Here is a 12,140-nt window from a genome sequence, read left to right as displayed (position 1 = left end):
TCAGATACAGTACTGTGCAAAAGTTTTAGGCAGGTGTGAAAAAATGCTGTAAAGTAAGAATGCTTTCAAAAATAGACATGTTAATAGTTTATATTTATCAATTAACAAAATGTAAAGTGAGTGAACAGAAGAAAAATCTACATCAAATCAATATTTGGTGTGACCACCCTTTGCCTTCAAAACAGCATCAATTCTTCTAGGTACACTTGCACACAGTTTTTGAAGGAACTCGGCAGGTAGGTTGGCCCAAACATCTTGGAGAACTAACCACAGTTCTTCTGTGGATTTAGGCAGCCTCAGTTGCTTCTCTCTCTTCATGTAATCCCAGACAGACTCGATGATGTTGAGATCAGGGCTCTGTGGGGGCCACACCATCACTTCCAGGACCCCTTGTTCTTCTTTACGCTGAAGATAGTTCTTAATGACTTTCGCTGTATGTTTGGGTCGTTGTCATGCTGCAGAATAAATTTGGGGCCAATCAGATGCCTCCCTGATGGTATTGCATGATGGATAAGTATCTGCCTGTACTTCTCAGCATTGAGGAGACCATTAATTCTGACCAAATCCCCAACTCCATTTGCAGAAATGCAGCCCCAAACTTGCAAGGAACCTCCACCATGCTTCACTGTTGCCTGCAGACACTCATTCGTGTACCGCTCTCCAGCCCTTTGGCGAACAAACTGCCTTCTGCTACAGACGAATATTTCAAATTTTGACTCATCAGTCCAGAGCACCTGCTGCCATTTTTCTGCACCCCAGTTCCTGTGTTTTCGTGCATAGTTGAGTCGCTTGGCCTTGTTTCCACGTCGGAGGTATGGCTTTTTGGCCGCAAGTCTTCCATGAAGGCCACTTCTGACCAGACTTCTCCGGACAGTAGATGGGTGTACCAGGGTCCCACTGTTTTCTACCAATTCTAAGCTGATGGCACTGCTGGACATCTTCCGATTGCGAAGGGAAGTAAGCATGATGTGTCTTTCACCTGCTGCAGTAAGTTTCCTTAGCCGACCACTGCGTATACGGTCCTCAACGTTGCCCGTTTCTTTGTGCTTCTTCAAAAGAGCTTGGACAGCACATCTGGAAACCCCTGTCTGCCTTGAAATTTCTGCCTTGGAGAGACCTTGCTGATGCAGTATAACTACCTTGTGTCTTGTTGCTGTGTTCAGTCTTGCCATGGTGTATGACTTTTGACAGTAAACTGTCTTCAGCAACCTCACCTTGTTAGCTGAGTTTGGCTGTTCCTCACCCAGTTTTATTCCTCCTACACAGCTGTTTCTGTTTCAGTTAATGATTGTGTTTCAACCTACATATTGAATTGATGATCATTAGTACCTGTTTGGTATAATTGTTTAATCATACACCTGACTATATGCCTACAAAATCCCTGACTTTGTACAAGTGTACCTAGAAGAATTGATGCTGTTTTGAAGGCAAAGGGTGGTCACACCAAATATGGATTTGATTTAGATTTTTCTTCTGTTCACTCACGTTGCATTTAGTTAATTGATAAATATAATTGTCACAAAGACGGCTGCAGTGGGTGACGTCAGACCAGAAACAGGAAGTAACAGACAGAGACAGTGAGGTTGGTGAAGCTGAGCACTTGGTTGTGCTCAGCATTTAATAAACAAAATAAGAGAATACAAAAACAGGACACGGCACTTGAGGCCAAAATAAATAGACGAACAAAACGAACTAACACTTAACAAACGGTGCACGGAGACAAACAAACACGGTGAGAACAAACACTTTACGTTTTTATTTCGCTTTTCTTTCTCCTCTCTCTCTCTTTCTCCTCTCTCTCTCCTTCTCTCTCTCTCTCTCCCGTTCTCCACTCTCGAACACCCAACCCCGAGTGAGAGCTACGTGTCTCTATATATACTGTTGTGCTGGGATTCAATTACTAATTAATTATTCACTTGAATCCCAGCACGTGAATTCATTACGTGCAACCCCGTGCTCACATATTATTACATACTTTAAATGCACGTGAAGTGATAGTGCAATCCCGTGCCTAAATAGGGCAGCAGTGTGGAGTAGTGGTTAGGGCTCTTGACCGGAGGGTTGTGGGTTCAATCCCCAGTGGGGGACACTGCTGTTGTACCCTTGAGCAAGGTACTTTACCTAGATTGCTCCAGTAAAAACCCAACTGTATAAATGGGTAATTGTATGTAAAAATAATGTGATATCTGTATAATGTGAAATAATGTATAATGTGATATCTTGTAACAATTGTAAGTTGCCCTGGATAAGGGTGTCTGCTAAGAAATAAATAATAATAATAATAATAAATATAAATCTACATTTTTAAATCACACGTGAAACACAGACCCGTTTATATCCTGTGTACCAATGACTATACACCAACATTAACACACGCAACATACAACACACAACACACAAATGCACACAGGGACGGGGCACATTGCCACATATACCCCCCCTTGTGCGCAGCACACATGGCCTCAACGGCCACCTCCCCCCTTAAAAACCCAGCAGTCCAGGACAAAGTCTCGGCCGGGGAAGGGAGGCTTCAGTGGGCCCATGGCTGGCAATGCTGTCAGCACCCCTGCCGGTAGTGGCACGGCTGTCAGCATGCTGGTCCACTCCTGCAGCGAAATTGCTGCGGGGGATGCTGGTCTCGTGACCTCTCCCCTTTTCTTCGTAGCTGGTAGCTCCCTCCTGTGGGGCTCCGGCCACAAGAACTCCTGCAGCGAAACTGCTGCTGGGGAAAGTGGTCTCCTGACCTCTCCCCCTGTCTTTGTAGCCGCTAGCTCCCCTTGGTGGGGCTCCGACCACAGTACTTCCGGCAGCAAAGAAGCTGCAGTGGGAGCAGGTCTCCTGACCTCCCCCACGATCTCCGGCAGCGAAACTGCTGCAGTGGGAGCAGGTCTCCGGACCTCCCCCACGATCTCCGGCAGCGAAACTGCTGCAGTGGGAGCAGGTCTCCGGACCTCCCCCACGATCTCCGGCAGCGAAACTGCTGCAGTGGGAGCAGGTCTCCTGACCTCCCCCACGATCTACGGCAGCAAAACTGCTGCAGTGGGAGCAGGTCTCCTGACATCCCCCACCTTCTTCATGGCTGTCAGCTTCCCTTGGTGGGGTTCCGGCCACAGTACATCCTGCTGCGACGCGGAGCAACTGGCAACCCCAGGCGATGCGGAGCGGCTGGCAACCCCAGGCGATGCGGAGCGGCTGGCAACCCCAGGCGATGCGGAGCGACAGGCAGCCCCAGGCGATGCGGAGCGACAGGCAGCCCCAGGCGATGCGGAACGACAGGCAGCCCCAGGTGATGCAGAGCGACAGGCAGCCCCAGGTGATGCGGAGCGACAGGCAGCCCCAGGCGATGCGGAGCGGCTGGCAACCCCAGGCGATGTGGAGCGGCTGGCAACCCCAGGCGATGCGGAGCGACAGGCAGCCCCAGGCGATGCGGAACGACAGGCAGCCCCAGGTAATGCAGAGCGACAGGCAGCCCCAGGCGATGCGGAGCGACAGGCAGCCCCAGGCGATGCGGAGCGACAGGCAGCCCCAGGCGATGCGGAACGACAGGCAGCCCCAGGTGATGCAGAGCGACAGGCAGCCCCAGGTGATGCGGAGCGACAGGCAGCCCCGGGCGATGCGGAGCGACAGGCAGCCCCGGGCGATGCCAGACAGGCATCCTTGGGCGAAGCGTGGCAAGCATCCTTGGGCGAAGCGTGGCAGGCATCCTTGGGCGAAGCGAGGCAGGCATCCTTGGGCGAAGCAAGGCAGGCATCCTTGGGCGAAGCGAGGCAGGCATCCTTGGGCGAAGCGAGGCAGGGAGTCAGGACAAGCTGGGGTGCGGGTGTTGGCCCACTTCTCGACCTCTTCGGCCGGGCGGTTCTTCCCCGTACTTCCCTCAGCAGCCTATGCAAGGGCTGCTGAGGACCGCCAGCATCTAGTCCTGGTCCTTCTGGTGAAGGGAGAGGCAGCTCCTGCTCCTCTCCCCCTGATGGTGATGGAGGTAGAGGCAGGTCCCGCTCCTCTCCTCGTGATGGTGGGGAAAGTGATACCAGCAGGCATTCATCCTCTGCTGGTGGGGGAAGTGATACCAGCAGGTATTCATCCTCTGCTGGTGGACAGGGACCCAGCAGGCATTCACCCTCTGCTGGTGGACAGGGACCCAGCAGGCATTCACCCTCTGCTGGTGGACATGGCGGAGGCAGAGGCAGCTCCTGCTGCTCTGCTCCTGCCGGTGGAGGTGGCGGAGGCAGATGCAGCTCCTGCTGCTCTGCTCCTGCCAGTGAAGGTGGCGGAGGTAGAGGCAGCTCCTGCTGCTCTGCTCCTGCCGGTGAAGGTGGCGGAAGCAGAGGCAGCTCCGGCTGCTCTGCTCCTGCCGGCGAAGGTGGGAGCAGCGTGTAGTCTCCTGGCGACGAAGGCGGGAGCAGCGTGTTGTCTCCTGGCGATGGAGGTGGGAGCAGCGTGTAGTCTCCTGGAGACGGAGGTGGGAGCAGCGTGTAGTCTCCCCCTTTTGCAGGGGACTGGTGCTGCTCTGCCTCTCTTGCAGGGGACTGGTGCGGCTCTGCTTCTCTTGCAGGGGACTGGTGTGGCTCTGCCTTTCTTGCAGGGGACTGGTGCGGCTCTGCCTTTCTTGCAGGGGACTGGTGCGGCTCTGCCTCTGAAGGGGAAACCAGCAGGCATTCTCCCTCTGCTGGCAGCTTGGGTCCTAGGGTTGTGGAAGCCCCGACTTCCCTCTCTTTGGGCTGTGGACGCACCGACTCCTCCCTTTTGGGCTGTGGATACACCGACTCCCCCCTCTTGGGCTGTGGATGTTTCTGGCTCCCCCCGCTCGGGCGTAGGACGTTCGGGCTCCTCCCGCTTGGGCTGTGGACGCTCAGGCTCCTCCCGCTTGGGCTGTGGACGCTCAGGCTCCTCCCGCTTGGGCTGTGGACGCTCAGGCTCCTCCCGCTTGGACTGTGGACGCTCAGGCTCCTCCCACTCGGGTACTGGAGAGGGCAGCGACTGCTCCTCTCCCTCTTGCTCACTGGAAGACATCCCTCCCATGTCTGCAGCTAGGTACCCCAGCACCACCATGGTGAGGTCACGAACTGATGCCGGGTTGTGCTGTTGCTCCCAGTCCTCCCATCGTTTCCCATCTCGCATCCACAGCGTGTTAATAACCCAGGGGAGGTCACTGGCGAAGTTCCCCTCGGGGTGCACCAGCCAGTCCCATATTTCTCGGGACGATGGGGAACCCGGTGGCAGTGGGGGGGTAGAGGGGGGGCTACTGCCCCATTGTGGCTGTCCTCCTCCCAGCCCGGCATGCAGGATGAGTGCTGCAGCTGTTGCTGCTGCTTCCTGCAGCTCTTTCTTCCCATCCTCGCTTTACTATTTTTTTTAATTTTTTTTTGTAATCCAAAAAAACACACTGTACTCCTTCTCTGGTCTGCGTCTAGGAGGCGCTGTTAATCACACTTCTGACACCACGTGTCACAAAGACGGCTGCAGTGCGTGACGTCAGACCAGAAACAGGAAGTAACAGACAGAGACAGTGAGGTTGGTGAAGCTGAGCACTTGGTTGTGCTCAGCATTTAATAAACAAAATAAGAGAATACAAAAACAGGACACGGCACTTGAGGCCAAAATAAATAGACGAACAAAACGAACTAACACTTAACAAACGGTGCACGGAGACAAACAAACACTTTACGTTTTTATTTCGCTTTTTCTTTTTTTTCTCTCTCTCTCTCTCTCTCTCTCTCTCTCTCTCCCTCTCCCGTTCTCCACTCTCGAACACCCAACCCCGAGTGAGAGCTACGTGTCTCTATATATACTGTTGTGCTGGGATTCAATTACTAATTAATTATTCACTTGAATCCCAGCACGTGAATTCATTACGTGCAACCCCGTGCTCACATATTATTACATACTTTAAATGCACGTGAAGTGATAGTGCAATCCCGTGCCTAAATATAAATCTACATTTTTAAATCACACGTGAAACACAGACCCGTTTATATCCTGTGTACCAATGACTATACACCAACATTAACACACGCAACATACAACACATAACACACAAATGCACACAGGGACGGGGCACATTGCCACAATAATCTATTAACATGTCTATTTTTGAAAGCATTCTTACTTTACAGCATTTTTTCACACCTGCCTAAAACTTTTGCACAGTACTGTATACAGAAGAGTAGGTAGGATTTAGTTTTTTTGGGGAGAAGGAATAAATCTAACCCATATAATCTTTAGTATATTTATATTTAAAATATATTTAATATCTTTCACGTTTTATGAAAGTGACGTTGTTAAATACTAAATATACAAAAAACAACAATTTATGTACTTATGATGTACTTATTCATTTTAAATCTAATACAGTATATTAAGTTTGGAATATATAAAGTGACCAAAAACGCATCAGTCCATAGGTAGTGATACAAAATGAATACAGTCTATACCCTTTGTACTTGAGTCATCTGCACAGTCGAGTCCTGCATAAAGAAACCCCACTGTGAAACCTGGCTAATGCAAGACAAACCGCTGAGAAATACCAGGAGAGAACAAGTTTTTTATTTTTATTTATTTATATCTTACATGTTTATTTTGTGTCATTGAGAACGTCTTTGTTGTGTTCCAGATTGGGGGATTGTGAAGGGAACAATCCAACCGATCCCAAGTTGGAGCTGAATTGCTTTACCTGCCAGGCCTTCCCAGCGATATTCAATGGACAGGTCTCCACCGGGACCTAATCAGTTATGAAAAGTGTCTCTCCCACTGTCTCTGTTTACAAGGGAACAAAAACAGCTGAGATCGAATGCTATTTATTTTACAGGGGGTTTATTTTAGCTGCTTCTTTAATTGTGTAAAAATCCTCAATTCACAAGCCTCGAGACATTATATAAAACTGATTTTTACATTCTTTTTTTGATAAAGAAACAAACAGTGCCATTTATTTCCATTTGAATCCAAGGAATGTAGGATACTTTACTGGTGTTTTTATTTACCTTTGATTCCAGCAAGATCTGTGATTGGTGGCCCCAAGTTTGTAACTGCGCTATTCTTATTTTGAAGGGATGCGTAACACAAGCTGTCTGCACACCCTGTTACCCTTCATGTGATTATCTGATAGCCTGTCATGCTGGTTTATATATTTGAAATAAATCATAACTGACTCTTTCCATTTAACACTTCTATGCTTTACCATGCCTTCGCTACACTGTAAAGATTGTCTTCTTCACAATAAAATATTCTGGACAAAGATTGTCAAAACTAACACAGCAGTGCAGAGCGTCTCTTCAGTGTCTTCAGAGTAGATGTTTAGTTTCTGAGATCTCATCTGGTATCATAGAGTATGTGTGAGCTTAGTTTCTGAGCCCTCATCTCGCATCAGAGAGTATGTGTGAGCTGGCATCAGTGTAGATGTTTAGTTTCTGAGCCCTCATCTCGCATCAGAGAGTATGTGTGAGCTGGCATCAGTGTAGATGTTTAGTTTCTGAGCCCTCATCTGGTATCATAGAGTATGTGTGAGCTGGCATCAGTGTAGATGTTTAGTTTCTGAGCCCTCATCTCGCATCAGAGAGTATGTGTGAGCTGGCATCAGTGTAGATGTTTAGTTTCTGAGCCCTCATCTGGTTTCATAGAATATGTGTGAGCTGGCATTAGTGTAAACGTTTAGTTTCTGAGCCCTCATGGCACAGAGATGGTATGTCTGAGCACTGAGTCACAGCAACATACAGAAATATATATACAGACGTGCTCAAATTTGTTGGTACCCTTACAGCTCATTGAAATAATGCTTCATTCCTCCTGAAAAGTGATGAATTAAAAGCTATTTTATCATGTTTACTTGCATGCCTTTGGTATGTCATAGAATAAAGCAAAGCAGCTGTGAAAAGAGATGAATTATTGCTTATTCTACAAAGATATTCTAAAATGGCCTGGACACATTTGTTGGTACCCCTTAGAAAAGATAATAAATAATTGGATTATAGTGATATTTCAAACTAATTAGTTTCTTTAATTAGTATCACACATGTCTCCAATCTTGTAATCAGTCATTCAGCCTATTTAAATGGAGAAAAGTAGTCACTGTGCTGTTTGGTATCATTGTGTGCACCACACTGAACATGGACCAGAGAAAGCAAAGGAGAGAGTTGTCTGAGGAGATCAGAAAGAAAATAATAGACAAGCATGGTAAAGGTAAAGGCTACAAGACCATCTCCAAGCAGCTTGATGTTCCTGTGACAACAGTTGCAAATATTATTAAGAAGTTTAAGGTCCATGGAACTGTAGCCAACCTCCCTGGGCGCGGCCGCAAGAGGAAAATCGACCCCAGATTGAACAGAAGGATAGTGCGAATGGTAGAAAAAGAACCAAGGATAACTGCCAAAGAGATACAAGCTGAACTCCAAGGTGAAGGTACGTCAGTTTCTGATCGCACCATCCGTCGCTCTTTGAGCGAAAGTGGGCTCCATGGAAGAAGACCCAGGAGGACTCCACTTTTGACAGAAAAACATAAAAAAGCCAGACTGGAATTTGCTAAAATGCATATTGACAAGCCACAATCCTTTTGGGAGAATGTCCTTTGGACAGATGAGTCAAAACTGTTGCTTTTTGGCAAGTCACATCAGCCTTATGTTCACAGACGAAAAAATGAAGCTTTCAAAGAAAAGAACACCATACCTACAGTGAAACATGGAGGAGGCTCGGTTATGTTTTGGGGCTGCTTTGCTGTGCCTGGCACAGGGTGCCTTGAATCTGTGCAGGGCACAATGAAATCTCAAGACTATCAAGGCATTCTGGAGCGAAACGTACTGCCCAGTGTCAGAAAGCTCTGTCTCAGTCGCAACAGGATAAATGACCCAAAACACACATCTAAAAGCACCCAAGAATGGATAAGAACAAAACATTGGACTATTCTGAAGTGGCCTTCTATGAGTCCTGATCTGAATCCTATCGAACATCTATGGAAAGAGCTGAAACTTGCAGTCTGGAGAAGGCACCCATCAAACCTGAGACAGCTGGAGCAGTTTGCTCAGGAAGAGTGGGCTAAACTACCTGTTAACAGGTGCAGAAGTCTCATTGAGAGCTACAGAAAATGTTTGATTGCAGTGATTGCCTCTAAAGGTTGTGCAACAAAATATTAGGTTAGCAGTCCCATCATTTTTGTCCATGCCATTTTCATTTGTTTTATTATCTTATATTATATTTTATTATATTATGTTGAATAAAAAATCAAAAGCAAAGTCTGATTTCTATTAAATATGGAATAAACAATGGTGGATGCCAATTCTTCGTTTTTTGTGGAGGGGTACCAACACATTTGAGCACGTCTGTATATATATATATATATATATATATATATATATATATATATATATATATATATATATATATATATATATATATATGCCAGCTTTACAACCACATTTCAAGACTATGTGCAGAAAATCACATAACAGTTACACCCCAAACCATAAAACCCTGTCTCCTGTACCCTCACTATCTACTTTACAAGCTTGTCACTAATTCAACCAGCCATTCAACCCCTTCCAGGAATGAATACTAGCCATTTACACCCAAGGCCACATAAGCTAAACTAAGCCACAGAATGTTTCAGAGGCCTGCAGAAATAAGGGTGTGTTGCTATTATAGTATTCTGAAACACCCAAACATTAAACACAAACAGAGTTTCAATAATCTCTCAGTTATTTACCTTTTAAAAGGGCACATTCACATATTTAGAATGTATATGAAACCTTACAACACTATTACAGATTGCTTGGTTTTTATCAAGGAAATGCAGTAGATCTCATTACCGGCTCTAGGATCTAATTTTAACTAAGGCGTCGCTATCCTTGTTTTGGCTTTTAAAATGCTTGTAAGGCGAGGGGTGTGGGGGGTGGAGGGTCAGAGTCTTTATCCTTTGCTCTGTTGCTCCCTGGTGTTGACATCATTGCTACTGTACCTTAACAAGAAATCTCATGGAGCCCCATACCTGCACAGTGAACGTGGAGCCCCATACCTGCACAGTGAACATGGAGCCCCATACCTGCACAGTGAACATGGAGCCCCATACCTGCACAGTGAACATGGAGCCCCATACCTGCACAGTGAACATGGAGCCCCATACCTGCACAGTGAACATGGAGCCCCATACCTGCACAGTGAACATGGAGTCCCATACCTGTACAGTGAACATGGAGCCCCATACCTGCACAGTGAACATGGAGCCCCATACCTGCACAGTGAACATGGAGCCCCATACCTGCACAGTGAACATGGAGTCCCATACCTGCACAGTGAACATGGAGCCCCATGACTGCACAGTGAACATGGAGTCCCATACCTGCACAGTGAACATGGAGCCCCATACCTGCACAGTGAACACGGAGCCCCATACCTGCACAGTGAACACGGAGCCCCATACCTGCACAGTGAACATGGAGCCCCATACCTGCACAGTGAACATGGAGCCCCATACCTGCACAGTGAACACGGAGCCCCATACCTGCACAGTGAACACGGAGCCCCATACCTGCACAGTGAACATGGCCCCATACCTGCACAGTGAACACGGAGCCCCATACCTGCACAGTGAACATGGAGCCCCATACCTGCACAGTGAACACGGAGCCCCATACCTGCACAGTGAACGTGGAGCCCCATACCTGCACAGTGAACACGGAGCCCCATACCTGCACAGTGAACACGGAGCCCCATACCTGCACAGTGAACACGGAGCCCCATACCTGCAGAGTGAACACGGAGCCCCATACCTGCACAGTGAACACGGAGCCCCATACCTGCACAGTGAACACGGAGCCCCATACCTGCACAGTGAACACGGAGCCCCATACCTGCACAGTGAACATGGAGCCCCATACCTGCACAGTGAACATGGAGCCCCATACCTGCACAGTGAACACGGAGCCCCATACCTGCACAGTGAACATGGAGCCCCATACCTGCACAGTGAACATGGCCCCATACCTGCACAGTGAACATGGAGCCCCATACCTGCACAGTGAACATGGAGCCCCATACCTGCACAGTGAACACGGAGCCCCATACCTGCACAGTGAACACGGAGCCCCATACCTGCACAGTGAACACGGAGCCCCATACCTGCACAGTGAACATGGAGTCCCATACCTGCACAGTGAACATGGAGCCCCATACCTGCACAGTGAACGTGGAGCCCCATACCTGCACAGTGAACACGGAGCCCCATACCTGCACAGTGAACATGGCCCCATACCTGCACAGTGAACACGGAGCCCCATACCTGCACAGTGAACATGGAGTCCCATACCTGCACAGTGAACATGGAGCCCCATACCTGCACAGTGAACGTGGAGCCCCATACCTGCACAGTGAACACGGAGCCCCATACCTGCACAGTGAACATGGCCCCATACCTGCACAGTGAACACGGAGCCCCATACCTGCACAGTGAACACGGAGCCCCATACCTGCACAGTGAACATGGAGCCCCATACCTGCACAGTGAACATGGAGTCCCATACCTGCACAGTGAACATGGAGCCCCATACCTGCACAGTGAACGTGGAGCCCCATACCTGCACAGTGAACACGGAGCCCCATACCTGCACAGTGAACATGGCCCCATACCTGCACAGTGAACACGGAGCCCCATACCTGCACAGTGAACACGGAGCCCCATACCTGCACAGTGAACATGGAGCCCCATATCTGCACAGTGAACATGGAGCCCCATACCTGCACAGTGAACATGGAGCCCCATACCTGCACAGTGAACATGGAGTCCCATACCTGCACAGTGAACACGGAGCCCCATTCAGCTCTACTCTTCAGCCTCACAGTGGGAAGTACTCATGCCAAGCTACAAGGGGGAATCAGGTGTTAAATAGCAATGAAATCCAGATCAAAGTATCTGGTAAGCAATGTGCATAAATGAAGAATCTCACTGGAGAGTCCTGACTGGGGTTGGGATTCTGAGCTCCGCCCTCCCCTCCACTGCATGCTGACTGCAAATAACCAACGGGGGTGGGGCTAGTTAGGCAAAAACAAAAAAGTACATATCAAATACATCTCCTGGTTACGAAGATCTCAGCATCCCTACCTCGCTCCCCCAACTCCTTCACCCCCATTCTCTGTTAATGTGCTGTAAGTTTAATAATACT

The sequence above is a fragment of the Acipenser ruthenus genome, chromosome 30 (genome assembly GCF_902713425.1).
Source record: "Acipenser ruthenus chromosome 30, fAciRut3.2 maternal haplotype, whole genome shotgun sequence".
NCBI lineage: Eukaryota > Metazoa > Chordata > Actinopteri > Acipenseriformes > Acipenseridae > Acipenser > Acipenser ruthenus.
This window is presented reverse-complemented; position numbering follows the sequence as displayed.